The sequence below is a fragment of the Cupressus sempervirens genome, chromosome 11, assembly GCF_028749045.1.
Source record: "Cupressus sempervirens isolate cs-2001-9-10 chromosome 11, ASM2874904v1, whole genome shotgun sequence".
Taxonomy (NCBI): domain Eukaryota; kingdom Viridiplantae; phylum Streptophyta; class Pinopsida; order Cupressales; family Cupressaceae; genus Cupressus; species Cupressus sempervirens.
The window spans coordinates 638761554-638779043 of record NC_143128.1 but is presented as its reverse complement, the minus strand read 5'-3'; the positions used below and the strand labels follow the sequence as shown (position 1 = coordinate 638779043).

The following is a 17490-nucleotide window of genomic DNA, read 5'->3' as shown; positions in this document are numbered from 1 at the left end:
ACTTTATTTCCTCGGCCGGTCCTCTAGATATCATATACTCGATACAATTCCTTACACGTGCAATACAAGCAGCTTGAATCTACTTCATGCCACAAGGACAAAATAATCTGCATCAAATAATATAGGTAACAACTCACAAATTGCTTTATGAGCCTGCTGAATGTGCTTCCTATTGTTCTTGATAACCCTTCAGACTCAACAATCACCATCCATCATTGCAAAGCCAAAGAAGTCTCTAACCCAATTACGACATGGAAACCCATTTAAAATCAAGGAAAAAACATAGAGAAAGCAGCTCACACTGATTTCTGTTTCTGGTTAGTAGCTTATAAGACAGCAGAAAGGCTTCAAAGGTCCTCTAGCTTCTAATTAATAAAGATCCTTTCATTTCCACCCATGGCTTGTGAGGGTTTCTGGTTGTTAATTCTGTAACTTCACAATCATGCTGGTATGACAGTACAGATCGTACAGATCTGAGTATTAATTCTATGCCCTTCTAATGATTGGCTATATTAACGATTGCCTTGTCTTAGTAAGAAATCGGTGTCTCCTTTGGATTAACTAGATCAGTCTATAAACTTGTCAAACTAGTTAGGATAAACACTAACTAATGATCTTATTCCTTGAGCGCCAATTCGAGGAAAAAATCAAGGCCGATCTAGATATGGACATGTCTCTTATAGAGACATGCCCTTTGGTCGCATATTTATATAGGGTGGGAATGTAGTTAAAGGACACACAAATAGAACAAGTCTGCTCCTTTAAGCAATTCTGCCTAATTTGAATACTTGCTGAGAAAAAAACATTTCAGAATATTAAATCGATATTGACATATCTTCATCAAGTCTGGAATAGAAGGAAGATCATATTCAGCAAGCAATATAGAAGTTATTATCTCAGTCTGATCACATAAAATTTGCAGAAACTTTACATGGTATCAGAGCTCTGGTAGTCGAACCTAGGCTCTGCAAATTAAACAATCGGACTTAGTATATCTACCATCATTCTTCTATCTTCAATGGCATACACAATCAGACCCAAGGACAGGTTTGATGGGAAAGAACACTTTGATGCTTGGAAATTCAGAATCATGATGATTCTTGAAGAAAATGATGTAAAACAATTTGTTGATTCAGCCTCCAAACAACCTGTCGTTGAACCTAATAAAACTATATGGAATAAAGGAAACAGGAGATCCATACAAAACACATTAGATGGAGAGAAAAATGAAATAGTACCCATGCTGATGAAACATCAAACAACATTTCATATGATAAATGCATATGAGGATAACAATGCAACTAGAGTCCTTGCACTAAAAAGGATACAAAATTATATACAGATAAAGAAGGGAGAAACGATGAATTCTTAATTCCTAAGGGTTGCCAGTCTAAGAGATGAACTTGCAAGTATAGGAACCATAATTAATGACACAGAACTAACACAGATGGCTATAGATGGATTACCAGATTCATGGGAAACATTTGCACAAGGAGTAAGTACTAGAGAATCTTCCTAACTTCAATAGACTTAAGAGAGATTGTCTTCAGGAAGAATCTAAAAAACTTATGAACGAGAGAAAGTTGAAAACTGAAGACGAAGAACTTCATGTTCTCAACACAAATTCCTACAAAGGTAAGAAGAAGCATTTCAAGAAGCAGAAGGGAAATCAAAAGAATGACAAAGCCAAGAAAGATCTATCCAAAGTAAAATGCATCAAATGCAAAAAGTTTGGACACTACAAATCTAATTGCCATGAGAATTCTACACAGCAAGTAAACTGTACAAACATTACTCAGAAAGAAGATAAATATGATCCTAAGAATCATGTATTGTATTCGGCGCAATCAAATGAAGTATCAAGCAAGGCATTGGTGATTGATAGTGGATCATCCCGACATATTACAAGATACAAAGAAGCACTAGACTTTATATCTGAAGAAGTTGATGGCGAAGTTACCATCGGTGATAATTCTGCTCATTCAATCAAAGGAATTGGGAATTGCACCTTCAAACTAAAGTCGAGTAGTTCTCTACATCTCAAAGGAGTACTCTATGTACTAGGGATAAAAATGAATCTAATCTCGATTATAGCACTTGAAGATGATGGACATAATGTTGCATTCATAGATGGTAAAGTAATGACCTGGGCTAAAAACTCCTCATTTAAGAAAGCAAAATTGATTAGTTAAAGAAAGGGGTACTTGTATGAATTAAATTTAGAACCTAGTCAACCCATTCAAGCCTTAATTCTTGAAGCTGCTAATATAAACGAAATATGGCACAAAACGTTAGGACATCTAAATTTCAAAACCTTATCGACTATGGAGAAGATGGTTACTAGTTTACCTAAGTTAAATAAAGATCATTCAAGCATATGCAAAGGATGCACTCTAGGTAAGAACACCAAAAGTTCATTCCATGATAGCACTAGAAAAACTAACGATGTTTTGGAATTAATCCACCAAGATTTATGTGGACCTATGTTTGTTTCTTCTCTTGGAGGATTCTGGTACTATATAAAATTAATAGATGACTTCTCTACGAAGACTTGGATTTACTTAAAATGTAACGAATCAAAAGAAATCTTTAAGCGATTTAAAGAATTTAAAACATTAACTAAAAACTTATTAGGACATAAAATTAAAACTCTGAGGACTGATAATGGAGGGGAATGTACCTCAGATTTGTTTAAAGAGTTTTGTAAAGGAATAGGAATTAAGAGGGAGTATATCGTTCCTTATAACGCACAACAAAACAGGGTAGCAAAAAAGAAGAATAGAACAATTATAGAAGCTTCAAGAGCTATGATATTTGATCAAAATCTAGAATATTATCTTTGGGCAGAAACCCCCTGTACTGCTGCCTATATTAAAAACAGAAGTCCTCACTCCTACCTTAAGAGATAAAACTCCTAAAGAAGTCTTTACTAAGGTTAAACCTAATATAAGTCATCTTAGGATTTTTGGGTGCCCAATATATATACATGTTGCAAAAGAAAAGAGAACTAAGTTAGAACCCTCCGGGAGGAAAGGTATTTTTGTTGGGAATAGTGAAACATCTAAACCATATAGGATTTTCATACTTGGTCAGAAAAATATTGAACTTAGTAGGAATGCAATATTTGAAGAAGATTTAGCATTCAAAAGAGCCCTAAGTTTTGGAGATCCCTCTCCCTTACCTAGTTCTGAAAAAAAAAATACTAAATCTAAGTCTCAGAGGGAGAACATTGAAGAAATTGAAGATGAAATTCAAATTTTCAATCTTGAGGAAACTCAAAATTCTAAGAAAAGACCACTTGGGCCATTAAGACAGTAGAGGAAGCACAAGACTTCAATACACCTTCTGGAACATTTAGAGAAAGCAAAAGACCCAAAAGATTTTCTAGCTATGCAGAAAACATCAAATGATTTGTCTAAATCAGAACCAACCAATGTTTCAACTGCTATTAAACATACAGCTTGGAACGATACCATGATGGAAGAATATCAATTCATTATGAAGAATGATGTTTGGGAAATTGTTCCAAGACCTGAAGGAAAATCTGTTGTTTCTTCCAAGTGGATATTTAAAATCAAGCATGTTGTTGACGATCGCACTGAAAAATATAAAGCCTAATTCGTAGCCACGGGATTCTCTCAGAAAGGGGGGATTGATTATGAAGAAACCTTTACTCCTATTGCCAAATACACCTCTATCAGAGCAGTCCTAGCTACTGCAACATCGAAGGGATGGAAAGTACATCAAATGCATGTAAAAATAGCATTTCTGAATGGAAAGATTGTAAAAGAGGAATATTTGGAGCAACCTGAAGGATTTGAAACTCATAACCCTAAAGTTTTTGTTTGCAGGCTCAAGAAAGCTCTCTATGGGCTTAAACAGGCTCTAAGGGCATGGTATGAAAGAACTGATAAGTATTTCACCGGCTTAGGATTCTCTTAGAATGAAGCTAATCCAAACCTATATTATAAAAGGGATAAAGATGATATGGTAATTTTGATACTGTATGTTGATGATTTACTAATAACAGTTGATGATCATCTCCTAGATCAATGCAATAAAGATCTAATCAAAGAATTTGAGATGAAAGATTTAGGACTACGTCATTACTTCCTAGGACTAGAAGTATGGCAGAATTTTGACAGCATCATACTCAATCAAGGAAAGTATACATTAGATATCTTGAAGAGATTTGGAATGTGGAATTGTAGGCCTATGTCTTCTCCCATGGAGACTAATCTACATAAACTTAAGGAAGCAGCAGCAGAATCACCTTCCATAGATTCTTCTCTTTACAGACAGATGATTGTGTACCTTATGTATTTGGTAAATACAAGACCTGATATTTGCTATGTTGTTAATGCTTTAAAAATTTTATGTGGGAGCCAAAGGAGATTCACTTGGTTGCAGTCAAGCACATCATGAGATACTTACAAGGCACTCTTAACCTTGGGCTCAAGTATGAGAAAGTTGAATTTGATCTACATGGATACACAGACTCAGATTGTGCTGTAAGTGTTACTGACAGGAAAAGCACTTTAGGATGTTGTTTCAATTTAGGCTCAACGATGATATCATGGATATGCAGAAAGCAGTCTTCAGTAGCACAATGTTCCACAGAAGCAGAATACATTGTTGCAGCAATGGCCTCTCGGAAAGCAGTTTGGCTTAGAAAGTTACTTGTGGGACTATTTGGTCTAGCCATGAATCCTGCGATTATTCATTGTGATAATCAAAGTTCCATCAAGCTTTCTGTGAATTGAGTTTTTCATGATAGGTCCAAGCATATTGAAATTTCTTACTATTATGTAAGAGATATGGTAGACAGGAATACTGTAAAATTGGAATACATTTGCACTGCAGATCAAACAGTAGATATTCTTACCAAACCTCTCTCTCGAGTGAAGATAGATCACTTCAGGAAAAGACTTGGTATGGTTGAATTGTAATTCATTTGTATTCTTTAAATTATTATTAAAATAATTTTTATTGTCAGGCTACTGACTGTTATGGGGTCCACCATTTGTATTCATTATCTAAGAGGTGACAATTTCTAAAATAATGAACACTTGTATAAAAGACATTATGAGAAATGACGATCTCTTATAGATAATGTGCTAAACAGGAGAGATCTACTGTCAGATCTAGATGAGTTCAAGATCACATTGTGATGTAGACATTGTTATGCCTATGAGTCACAATTTGGATAATGGAAGAATTTTATTATTCTCCTGAGTCCATAGTAACGAGAATCGCCCAAAAATCGCCTGAATCGGCGATTCCGCGACCCGATTCATCTTGCGCGATTTTTTTTGAATCGTGAATCGATATCGCCGATTTTTGGGCCATGAATCGCTTGAATCGCCGACTCAGGCGATTCATGTAAAAATCGCCAAAATCGCCTTAAAAAATCGGCTATGAATCGCCCGCAGCATGTAAAAAGGGAAGTTGAAATTTTTTTTTAAATCACTTGTTTTTTTCACTTTGTTTTTGACCTATTCTCTTTGTTATAACCCTAAAGGGCCTTCTATTTGTGAAGCATGAGTAGAAGAGAGGAAAAGTGAGAGAGAAGAAGAGAAAAGAAAAGCCATAGGTTTCCAACCGGCAAGAAGGAGGAGCACCAAAGAGATCAGCAGGCCATTTGGGGAGCCCATCAATTGCTTTGGGAGCATTAAGGAGCCAATATCAACACTCCTCAACTCATTTGCAAGAGGTAAGTGCTTATTTTTTTCTTGCATGTTAGTGTATTATGCATTTTTTGTTAAATTTTTAGTGTATTATGCGTTTTTTGTTACATTTCTATAGTTTTCAAGAATTTTAGTATAAATCTTGAATGTTCTTTATTTTTACTAAGTTGCAAGCTAGGGTTTGTTGTTTTCTAATTTTTATTAGCTTCAAACTTTAATATTTTACATAAAAAAATTTATTGCAGCAGCCTGTGCTCTCATTTTTCGCAAATTCCAATGGGTAAAAAAGATGAATGTTGGAAATATAATGAAGAGTTTCCTGGAAGAACCAAATATCAAACAAAATGCATGTTTTGTAAAGAAAAAATAACTTCCGGGGGTATTTATAGATTGAAATTCCACATTGTTGCTATACCTAGACATGATGTTACAGTTTGCACTCACAAAACACCTGAGGCAAAACGCACTTGCTTAATGGCATTAGAAAAAATTGAAAAAGATAAAGCAAATAGGAAAATGCAAGTTGAAGGGTTAAGGGGTATTGGCTCCCATGTTCCTGCATCCGCAGCCGCATCCACATCTGCATCTGCATCAGCTTCCGCATCCGTAGGTTGTGTTGGAGAGGGTTCTTCTAGGCCTCCTATTTATCCTAGTTCTTCTGCTCGTGCTAGTGCTAGTGCTAGTCGGTCACATACTGAGACAAAGTCCCACACCAACCTATTGCAGCCTACAGTGCGGAAAAACAGAATGGATAGTTACTTTGTGCCCCGCACTACTCCTGGTTCCCAACCCACGCTTGAGGGCATGGGTTTGAACAAAGAGATTCATGATGCTGCCAGAAAGGAGATATGCAAATTTTGGTACTTTTGCAACATTCCATTTATTGCAGCCAGGTAATTGATTATTTTTTCTTTGTTTTCTTTAAAGCTAAAATTAAAAGTAAAAGTAAAACTTTAATTATATCTACTTGTTTTATAATTTGAGTTTTTGACATCTAATCTTTTATTTGTGACAAGGCTCCTTATTGGCAGAATATGATAGATGCGGTTGCTATTTGTGGTCCGGGGTTTAAAGCCCCAACTGAGGCTAAGTTGAGCGGATACCTCCTGGATGAGATGGTAGAGGACATGAGGGTTGACCTCGAGGAGAACCGAAAAGAATGGATTGCAAAGGGTTGCACCATCATGACTGATGGTTGGACCGATAGGAGGAATAGAACACTCCTCAATTTTCTTGTATCCTGTGGAAGTGATTGATCATTCTACTTTCCTACATACATTGTAAATTTTGATTTGTTGAATGCTAATTCGTTAATGATCCATTTAATATTATAATTCGTTGTTTTGTTACTTGTAGGATATACCATGTTCATAAAATCCATTGATGCTTCCGCACATGTGAAAAATGCCACATATTTATGTGAGGCCATTGAGGAAGTTATAGCAGAGGTGGGAGAACAAAATGTCATCCAGGTGGTGACGAATAATGCAGCAAATTATGTTGCAGCAAGTAAACTTTTAACTTTGCAAGTTTTGAAAATAAATTTATTTGAATTTTGAAATTTGAGTTTCTAATTGACTTAAAATTGTTGTAGGTAAACTTTTGATGGAGAGGCACCCCACCATATTTTGGTCCCCTTGTGTGGCACACTACATTGACCTCATGTTGGAGGAAATTGGCAAACTTGAGTTTGTCAAGTCATGTGTGGAAAGGGCAAAAAACATATGCAAATTCATTTATAATCATGCATTTGTCCTTAGCACAATGAAAAAGTACACAAAAGGCAAGGAGTTAGCTCACCCAGGTATCACGAGGTTTGCCTCGAATTTCATCACCTTGCAGTCCTTGTTGACATCAAGGGATGGATTGAGGAGCATGTTTGTTGAGCAGGAGTGGATTTGCTCTTCCTATGCTACGACCACTGTAGGGTTAGATGTGGCGGATTGCATATTTGATGAGGATGGTTTTTGGAAACCCACTAGAGAAATCCTTAAGGTAAATTTATTGCAATTTAACATTTAGTATTTTGCTTTTACTTTAAGTTATATTATTTTATATTTAAGTTTTGACTCAAATTTTTTGTTTTACTTTATATGTAGGTCACTGAGCCCCTTGTAGCTTTGCTACGAACTTCTGATGGGGAGAAGCCCTCTATGGGCTACATTTATGAGGGCATAGATAGGGCCAAGGAGGTCATCAGAGCCCAATATGCAGGAGTGCAGGAGAGGTATGGCCCTATTTGGGACATCATCAATAGGAGATGGCAGAATCAGCTCCATCGACCCATCCACGCAGCAGCTTACTATCTGAATCCGGCATTTCGTTTCCGTCCTGAGTTCAAGGCGGATGCGGAGGTTCTCACTGGCTTATACACAGTGATTCAAAGATTGAGTAGCGATGAAAATAGCGTTGCTACGATTGTTGAGCTAGACCAGTTCAACAATAAGGAGGGGCCACTTTTCTTTGGCAGGATGGCCATAAATGCTCAGACAACACTATAGCCAGGTAAAAATTAAATAATATATTCAATGTTCATGAATCTAGATTCTAAACTTAAAGTTGATTATATAATGCATTAATTTTAGAGTTGTAATCTATAAATGAGACTAATTGTTTTTGTTTTTTCCTTATTTTAGATAGATGGTGGCAAATGTTTGGGGCCACAACCCCAAACCTTCAAAAAATTGCCATTCGCATTCTGAGTCAGCCGAGCAGTGCTTCTGGATGTGAGCGCAGTTGGTCCATGTTCGAGCACATCCACTCGAAGAGGAGAAACAGGTTGACAGTGCAAAGGTTGAATGATCTTGCCTTTGTTCATTACAACCTTCGTCTTAGGATCAGACAAATTTTGGGCGCTGACTCCTCTCCAATCATTCTAGAGGAGATTGATTCAGAATCAGAGTGGATCACAGAGACCGTGGACCCAGTCTTCACTGAGGAAGACCGCGCGTGGGTTGACCAGGTGGATGTAGAGGCTGAGGCTGTGGCCATGGCAGAGGAGGCAGCTAGAGCACGTTCAGGCATTGGTAGACGCACACGTGCACGCACAGACGCAAGCCCTAGCGACGTTATTCATGAGCCCATTGCCCATGCAGGGGACATGGCTCAGCGGTCCTCTAGGACGTACCTTACACGCCTTTCTCATAGGCAAATAGGATACTCAGAGGCTGAGGTTGAGGCTGCAGCAGAGCTAGAGGATGATGATGAGGATGATGAGGCTTGAGCTGGAGCCTTGTTTTTATATTTTGTTTACACTGTATAGATATTGATAGTGATATTGAATCACTGATAGACATATGTTTCAAACTTTCATGGATCTTCATCTTAAATTTATACATACATTTATGATTTGATGTCTTATAGATCTTCATGATTTGATCTTACTGATTCTATGATTTGAATCATTATGATCATTTGATTTTTATTTATTTCAGCTAGCATACACATTTTAGTACATAATGATAACATAGTTACGTATGTGATGGATTTTATGTTTCATGTTTATGTATGTTAAATTCTATTTGATGATGTTATAGTGTTTTTAAGTTATATTCAATAAAGGGTGCATGAAATAAGTCTTAAATTGTTAAAATCTTTACATTTAAAGGGTTTTTTCAAATTTGCCAATTCATTGCCGATTCACCGCCGATTCACCCCCGATTCACGATTCGATTCGGCCGTGCCGATTCCGATACGATTCCGATTCACGTTACTTTGCCTGAGTCTATCCTGTGTTCTAGTAGATCTTAACTCAAGATCATGTTGTGATATAGGAATGCTAGTACCTATGAGTCACAACTTTGATAAATGAAGAATTTAATTATTCTCTGGATTTTATCCTGTATATTGTATTCTTTGCAATATTGTCATCACTAGTATCAGTGATATGTCATATCACAGGTATAGTAATATGATATAGTATCATGTGTTCATGACACCAAATACTCAAAAGATTCAAATAGATATAGAGTATCAATCTATGCTCATTCATCTTAATTGATGATGCTAGATATGTTATCTCTCAGTATGATTATTAAGTCAAGATAAGATAAGATAATGATATTAATGTCTAACAAAAGACAAACAAAAGGTCTATGGGACTGCAGGATTACAACAATGAGACTGTCAACAATAGGAGCACACAAAGGTGTCCGAAAAATAAATACAAACAACAACAAGAAAAAGCAAACGGAGAACCAGAGAGAAACTATGAGTCCTTTCTAGGAGAAAAGAAATCAGTAACTGAATGATAAGCATGCCAAAGAGTAAAGGCCCTGCTCTATTTGTGACCACTCGTAGAGGAGTGTCACTGGTGCAAATATCCGGTCCGAGATCTGACACATCTGGAATGCCTAGTATATCTAGTGGAGCTAGAAGGCCTTTTCACACCGTGCAAAAGGGATACTGGCGTGAAGAAGGCAATAATGAGCTGAGTAGACGAGTGTCGATGCAGAAGTAGTGACTAGATCATGCCATCACGGAGCATAGTGGCCTCTCGAAGATAAAGTGTGAGACAGTGCTGATCATAATAGCTAAAGAAATCATAGAGCGAGAAGCATTCCCGGAACAGACAGAAAAATCTCCCTCTAATCTCATAATAAATGAGGCAACGGAAAATGAAGTGTGTCTCAGTCTCCACCTCACCCAAAGTACAAAGCCTACAAACCCACTCCCCACTGTCGATATGATGGTCAGTCTAAACCCAAAGACAGTGAGAACCAACTCTAAAAGACCCCAAAGAGATATGCTAAGAGGGAGTGTTAATTCTGTAACTTCACAATCATGCTGATCTGACAGTACAGATCGTACAGATCTAAGTATTAATTCTATGCCCTTCTAATGATAGGCTATATAAATTATTGCCTTGTCTTAGTAAGAAATCGGCATCTCCTTTTGATTAAATAGATAAGTCTAAACTTGTCAAATTAGTAAGGATAAACACAAACTAATGATCTTATTCCTTGAGCGCCGATTTTAGAAACTAATCAAGGCTGACCTAGATAGGGACATGTCTCTTATAGAGACATGCCCTTTGGTTGCATATTTATATAGGGTGGGAATGTAGTTAAAGGAAACACAAATAGAATTCTGCCTAATTGTGATACTGCTAGCAGGAATTAACTGTGCGATTTTTTAGTCAAACTCATTGACCCATAACAATGTCACACACATAGCTTGACTCAAAAATCACACAGTTAAATCCTGATACCAATATCACAATTCGACTTGCTGTGGAAATTATCTCCTACTTATCAATTCTACCTAATTTGAATACTTGATGAGACAAAAACATTTCAGAATATTAAATTGATATTGACATATATTCATCAAGAGACATGCGCTTTGGTTGCATATTTATATAGGGTGGGAATGTAGTTAAAGGACACACAAATAGAACAAGTCTGCTCCTTTAAGCAATTCTGCCTAATTCGAATACTTGATGAGACAAAAACATTTCAGATTATTAAATTGATATTGACATATCTTCATCAAGTCTGGAATATAAGGAAGATCATCTTCAGCAAGCAATATAGAAGTTATTATCTCAGTCTGATCACATAAAATTTGCAGAAACTTAAAAATGCTTCCAGTCTGTGTCCTCCCAAAAAAGCTTGCAAACCTGTGTTACCCCAGGGCATGTCACCAGCTCTAAACTCCCTGTCCCTATACTGAAAACAATCCCAAGACTTGGCAATGATAGATACACAAGGGTGAAGTCTCACTTTTTGGGTATTGTATGCCATGGGGAAAGCTTGTCCATTACCAAAAGAAAAAGAAAGGACACAGTACCATAGATTAACATTGAGGCTCAAATAGGGAAACAAGGTTTGGCAATGGCTGCACTCTCTTTTGCAAGTGCACCAACATCTTGGCCTATGTCATCCACTATTAGTAGTAGTCCTATTGACACAAGAAAAGAAAAAGATGAGTGGTGGTGTGAAGGGAGGCATAGTTGAAGGTATGTTTAATGTGTGAACATTAGAAGCTAGAAATTCTTCCATTGCCATCCCATTTGCAAGACTTCGAACTATAACCAATGCCACGTTACTCCAGCACATCTTGAGAAAGCATGCTAGGAGTTGTATATTTTTGAGTCTTCGTTGCCCACACATAGTTTGGACTTTTATTTGGGAGATTGTTGGAGATTCACATGTTCCTCCATTCCTATATGATCCTATTTCAAATTTCCTTATGCTACTTGATGATGCTCACGATACTTCTTTTGATGATGGTACCATAGAGAAGTTTGAATATGATGTCCAACTTGAGCATTATGATTATCTAGAAGGCTCCTCCTGCAGCTCCTTTTTCTCTAATTAAGATCAAACATTCACCCCTTGTAAATGATGCATCCTATTTTCAAGAGTGGGTTCGTTGTTTGTGGATGCACACATTTCTTATTTAGAAGACACATTTGAGTTATGTCTCTCCAATTTGATTATAGTTGTGGCATGTTGGTTGTTACTTTATATGTCGTTGGACCTTGTTTAAATTCAGTTTCCATTGCTTGTCATATTTTATCATGACTGATCACGTACCTAATTTGTCAAAGGCATTTTCATCATCTATGAACTTGGTGACACATGAGCATATCTCAGAGGCAATGTCATTCTACAATTTGATTTTACTTCCTACCAATTTTTATCCAAAATGGAAAGCATTCCTTCAGTCTTACTTGGTTTGTAAAAGGGGCATCTTCTCTCTCTTTCTTCCATCCTATGCAAGAATACTTGAATGTGCATAGATGATATATTTAGTCCTTGGGGGCATGATTGAGTCTCCATGCATTTTCTTGTTTGTTTCTTCTCTTTGGAAGGGTTTTTCCCCATTTCGTAACCAATTTCTTTGCATTCAGATGTACATGGTGTTTTACACTAGATATGGAAGTGCTTATGTGCCTGAGTTGAGATGGATCGCACAGGATTGCATAATACCACAGATAAACGAAATACAACAATAGCATAGAATCACATTACAGCATAAATGATAGAAGGATATATCTTTCATAGCATTATTGTTCCAACATTAACCTCACCTTTCACTTGTTCCAAAATCCATATAAATATACTCGACATGGTTGATTACGTGTCCAACCGTCACCAACCGACGACACAATTGACACCCCTTCAAAACAATGTTTTGTTACATTAACTAACAGAAGTCTTATTTAACTATTCTTGGCATAATTGTCACCTACTCGATCTCCCCCAAAAAGAAAAAGTGATTGTGGTAACACAATAATTTTTCTTGACTTTGTTGTCACTACTCTGGAGAAGAAGGGATACAAAGCCCTCCTTGGAAGAGGTTGGCTCATCACGACAAAAGCCAACCATAACTGGAAACAGAACACGCTATCTATCAAGCGCGAAGGGAAGAAATACATCATTAACCTCAAAAGCCAAACAGTAAGCCAAGAACCAATGATGCTCACACCTGAGGTAGGAAGGGCCCCCGTTGTAGTAGAAATGGAGATAATGGGACACACACTCACTAATACCATCATTGATGGAGGATCAAGAGTAAATGTACTCCCCAAAGAGACATGGAAGGCACTAGGAAAACAAACACTTTGGGCCCCAACATTCTAATTAGTAGGAGCAAACAAACATGGCATTAAACCACTAGGGACACTCATGGTGTAGAAAGTGATTGTAGCAACTCACAAAAGTCTTATTTAACTATTCTTGGCATAATTGCCACCTACATCATCTCCCTCAAAAAGAAAAACTCATCTTAGAGACGACAAGTATGCATTGAGTAATATCAAGGAAAACTAATGGCAATAATGTAGATAATCACTCGTATTGCACAAACTCAGAGATGTAATGTAGTTCAAAAGTAAAACGGGGGTCTAGAACCAACTTCCTTGATAGGCAATGCTTTCAAAACCACACAAAACTCCATGGCACAAATCATTTTCTTGATTTTTTTTTAATGCCATCTTTCCTTTGCCAACTTCTATCTGACAACCAACTGTCATCTCCCTTTGCTATCTATTGAGTGCAAAGTTCCTAGACTCGGGCCTAGCCCTGACTTGACAAGGGTAACTCGACTCGTGAATTGTCTTAGACTCACCTGTGACTCGGCAGTCGCTCAGCAAAGCAACAAAACCCTTAAAAAATTTATGAAGATTTACCCTTGCCTTCACCCTTTTTGCTATCATATATTGAAACTGGTGGGACTGAGCCATCTCACCCTATTGGATCTGACAAGGCTGACCCAACTCCCAACTCGGGATACTCGTCGACCCGAGATACTCACTTGACTCGAGGAGAGTCTCGAAATTATGATTGAGTGTGCCAACCTTTTCCATTAATTTCCAAGCTTCCTTCTTGAGTGTATAGGCTTCAAGTGTATTGGTATTGTATGGTGTACAAGCTTTCCTTTCCTTTGTATGAACGCACAAACTTTTAGCATACATGCAATACACATTTTACCAACTGCATAGGCTCCTCTTGTACAAACTGTGTCAACCGTATGGACTCTAGTGCCAAGCCTATTGTTGCCATCTGTAGGCCTGTACAACCAACATTTGTACGGTTGGGGTTCATACAGCTGCTATCTTTACCCATTGCAGACACCTCCTTTGGTCCTACACCTTTGTTTGGTACCTCCAACACTTCGGTGAAATCCTTGGGGGAATAAGATACAATGACATTTTTCTGCAAATACTAAACCTTTCATAAAGAAACTTTCAATGAATGATTTTCGTCTGTTGTACCTTGATACCAATTCCTACATTCTATGCCACAAATTCCCTTAAAAGTGGCACTTGCCTTGTCACTGTAACTCCTTCCACTTTGTCTTGACTCTTCTTGTTCTTTCTTGAAGTTGACATTGCGCCTTTTCTTGTTTTCTTGGCCACTCCTTGCCTTTTATAGCCTATCTTAAACCTACCCTTACAAGGGTTTTCGAAGTTGTCTTTCATCATCTTCAAGGTTTCTTTGATGATCATCCTCCACGCAATTCGAATTGTTGTAAGCAGAGGCACTGCTAGTGTTGTACGAGCTTGTCTGTTAATCCTATGTTTTACTACTTCCTCCTTTTTGCGTGCCTAGAGAATGTCTTGGTTGGTATACAAGCTTCTTTGTAAGGCATAGGAGTCGGCTTGGTTGGTATACGAGGTGCCTAGATTAGTGTACACTTTTTTTGTGAATGTTGTGCAACTTTTGTGTACATGTTAATGGCGCATTTCATGTAGGTACGGACCCTTGTGTCTTCCTTCATGCCCTAGTTCCACTATTTCGCTTCATATGACCATCTTTCGTACAGAGTTTTGCCCTTACTTGTTGGAAGTTCCTTCCACCTTGTCGTGAACAATTGTGTTGTTCAATTGAGATTTTTTACTCTTATAGTGGCCTTCTACTAGTGTTGGGTTATTGTAACTTTTAATTATATTTTTGTTCTCCTCCCTTTCTCTTTCCCTATAGCACTTACCATGTCTTTCTTCGCACCTTATAAAATTTGACTTTTTCCTTTTTATTCGTCAAGGGACTCCCTTTATATGCTTCAAAGAACTTTTGATCACATTCCTTTCTTGTCTTTAGTCTCTTATGCAACTTCTTTATGTGCCCCTCCCACAGCTCTTCTTGTTCATGTTTTCTTCCTTTCTACCTATGGAACAACCCACTAAGTGAACTAGTTTTATCTTCAAAGCAACTTCCCAATCTTAGGACACCCTCATCATCTAACTCCATCCCTCCATTCTGATATTGGATCCTTGTAGGCTAATAAGGATGGTTAGAGGGTCTTTTGAGGATTGATTCATCTCCAACATTCAACGATTTATGGACCTGGCCCTCGTTCAATGTCATAGTAAGTCAGGGGTAATAGAGATGGGCCCTTTCTATTTTTGGAAAGTGTATTTGGTCACATGGGGAATTATGAGTAGAGATTTCCATTTCAGACAGCACAACAATCAGACAAGTATTTCAAGAGATATTATAGTTCAAGTGACTTAAGTGATTTATTTATATATTTTAATGTTATAAAGTTACTTAAGTGACTAAAAGACGAAATAGTCTTTTATCCCACATTGCTAAGTTGTTCGAGCCTCTTTTCATTTCAAAGTTATAAAAGAAAGCATTTGCATTGGGATGGTTACCATGAGATATTATGTTATTCAAAATTCCAAAAAGTTTCTTTATTGTGACTTGGCTTTTCCTTGAGGACGAAACCCCTTGAGAAAAGAGTGAGACTGGACACAAACCCAGTAACTCATACTTCATTCTGGATTAAGTGTTCGGATAGATACATTCTGCATTCGAAGGAAAGATTGGACTTACTAAGCAAGAATAAGGAAGTTGGTTATTGAAGAGAGCAGTTGTGATAGTACGTACAGGTCATAGAAGCAATAGACGTGAGCTAGTAGGCAGGCTGGAGAATAGTCATACCATAGCCATGATAACAAAGGTATGCAAGACGGGGTGTTAGTTCTCCTTAATGCTAGTTCTTGCCCAAGACAGGATCTTACTAGTAGCGAACAGCCACCTAGGTTAGCGTGGGGTTAGGAAGCAACAGGCCCGCACCATTCTCAGCTCCATAGTCGACTCACGCAGTAGCAACCTCATACAGAATGTTGGCTACAAGGGCAGATAATAACGGTGAAGTCGGGCACGTAGATTGGAAATGATTGTGGGAAACGTTCTAGTGGTCTAACAACGTCCTCATATTGCAGCAGCATAAGTATCACCTACCCTAACAACTTGGGTTCACTATCCTATAGCAACACGGGTACTCCCTCTCCAGCAGACAGCATCATTCAATTGTTGAGCTCAAACTGTATGTTATCTAGCCATTGTTCTGCAAAGACACTCTGGTGGTCTAATGACATCCTCATATTGCAGCTACATAAGTATCACCTGCCCTAGCAGCCCGGGTTCACTATCCTACAGCAGCACGGTACTACCTCTCCAACAGATAGCATCATTCATCTGTTGAGTTCAGAATGTGTGTTATCTAGCCATTGTTCTACATATTAGATACGTTGATTTTTGCATGATTTCCTTCGTGCGTAGAGGTATGACTCTAACTCAAACAATGTGGAGAATATTACTTGGTTAATCTCCATAACTCAGGTCTTGCAATTTTATATATATTGACACACCAACACTGTAATCTCTTGCAAATAATAAATCCAATTTGTGGGACAATTATTTGTTAGTTTGGTTATGATCATTAACAATATAACAATGACATCAATAGTTGATAGCAGACACGAGTATGCCAACTGTTTGTTGAAATTTGGTTAGTCTCATTACCCCATTGTTATCTCTGAACATATTTACACTGCTGAGCACTCCACGTGAATATTGTTTTCTTGTTAAGATCTTTATTATGGGAGGATTATCTTGTTTGTAATACAGTCGGTTCTACTTAAGAATATATATTGAATTAGAATCAGCAGTTACCCTTGCTAGATGTATACAGCGATATCAGAACTCTCATACCAGGCTGCTCATGAATTGTTTGTCAATATGCCATTAATCCAATTCTAATTTCTTAGTCAAATAAGAGCTGGAATATTTCAGTAGTGTCAGAGCTTAAGATCTAGGTAACACACCAACTGTTTGACAAAATTTCACTAGCCATAGTTCAACTTCTTTGATCAAATTATGCAAGGATTATTGCATCCATGTTGGAGATTGCCACTTTTAATTGCTGCATTGTTTTCGGTAGGTTTTTCACTCGTACTGGAATAGTAGCCTACAACATATGTTTTATCATATTAACCTCAAATGTTGATCAGGTCAGGGTACTTCTGGCCTCCTGGATTTGTTTGTGTTCTTTTTCCATTACCATC

The 17490-nt window shown here is 37.6% G+C and overlaps 1 protein-coding gene across 2 annotated transcripts in view; it reads right to left on the bottom strand.

Annotated features, from left to right (window-relative positions):
- EMB2771 (E3 ubiquitin ligase) overlaps window positions 1-17490 on the bottom strand; it is a 313580-nt gene that overhangs the window by 167472 nt on the left and 128618 nt on the right. The window lies entirely within an intron of this gene.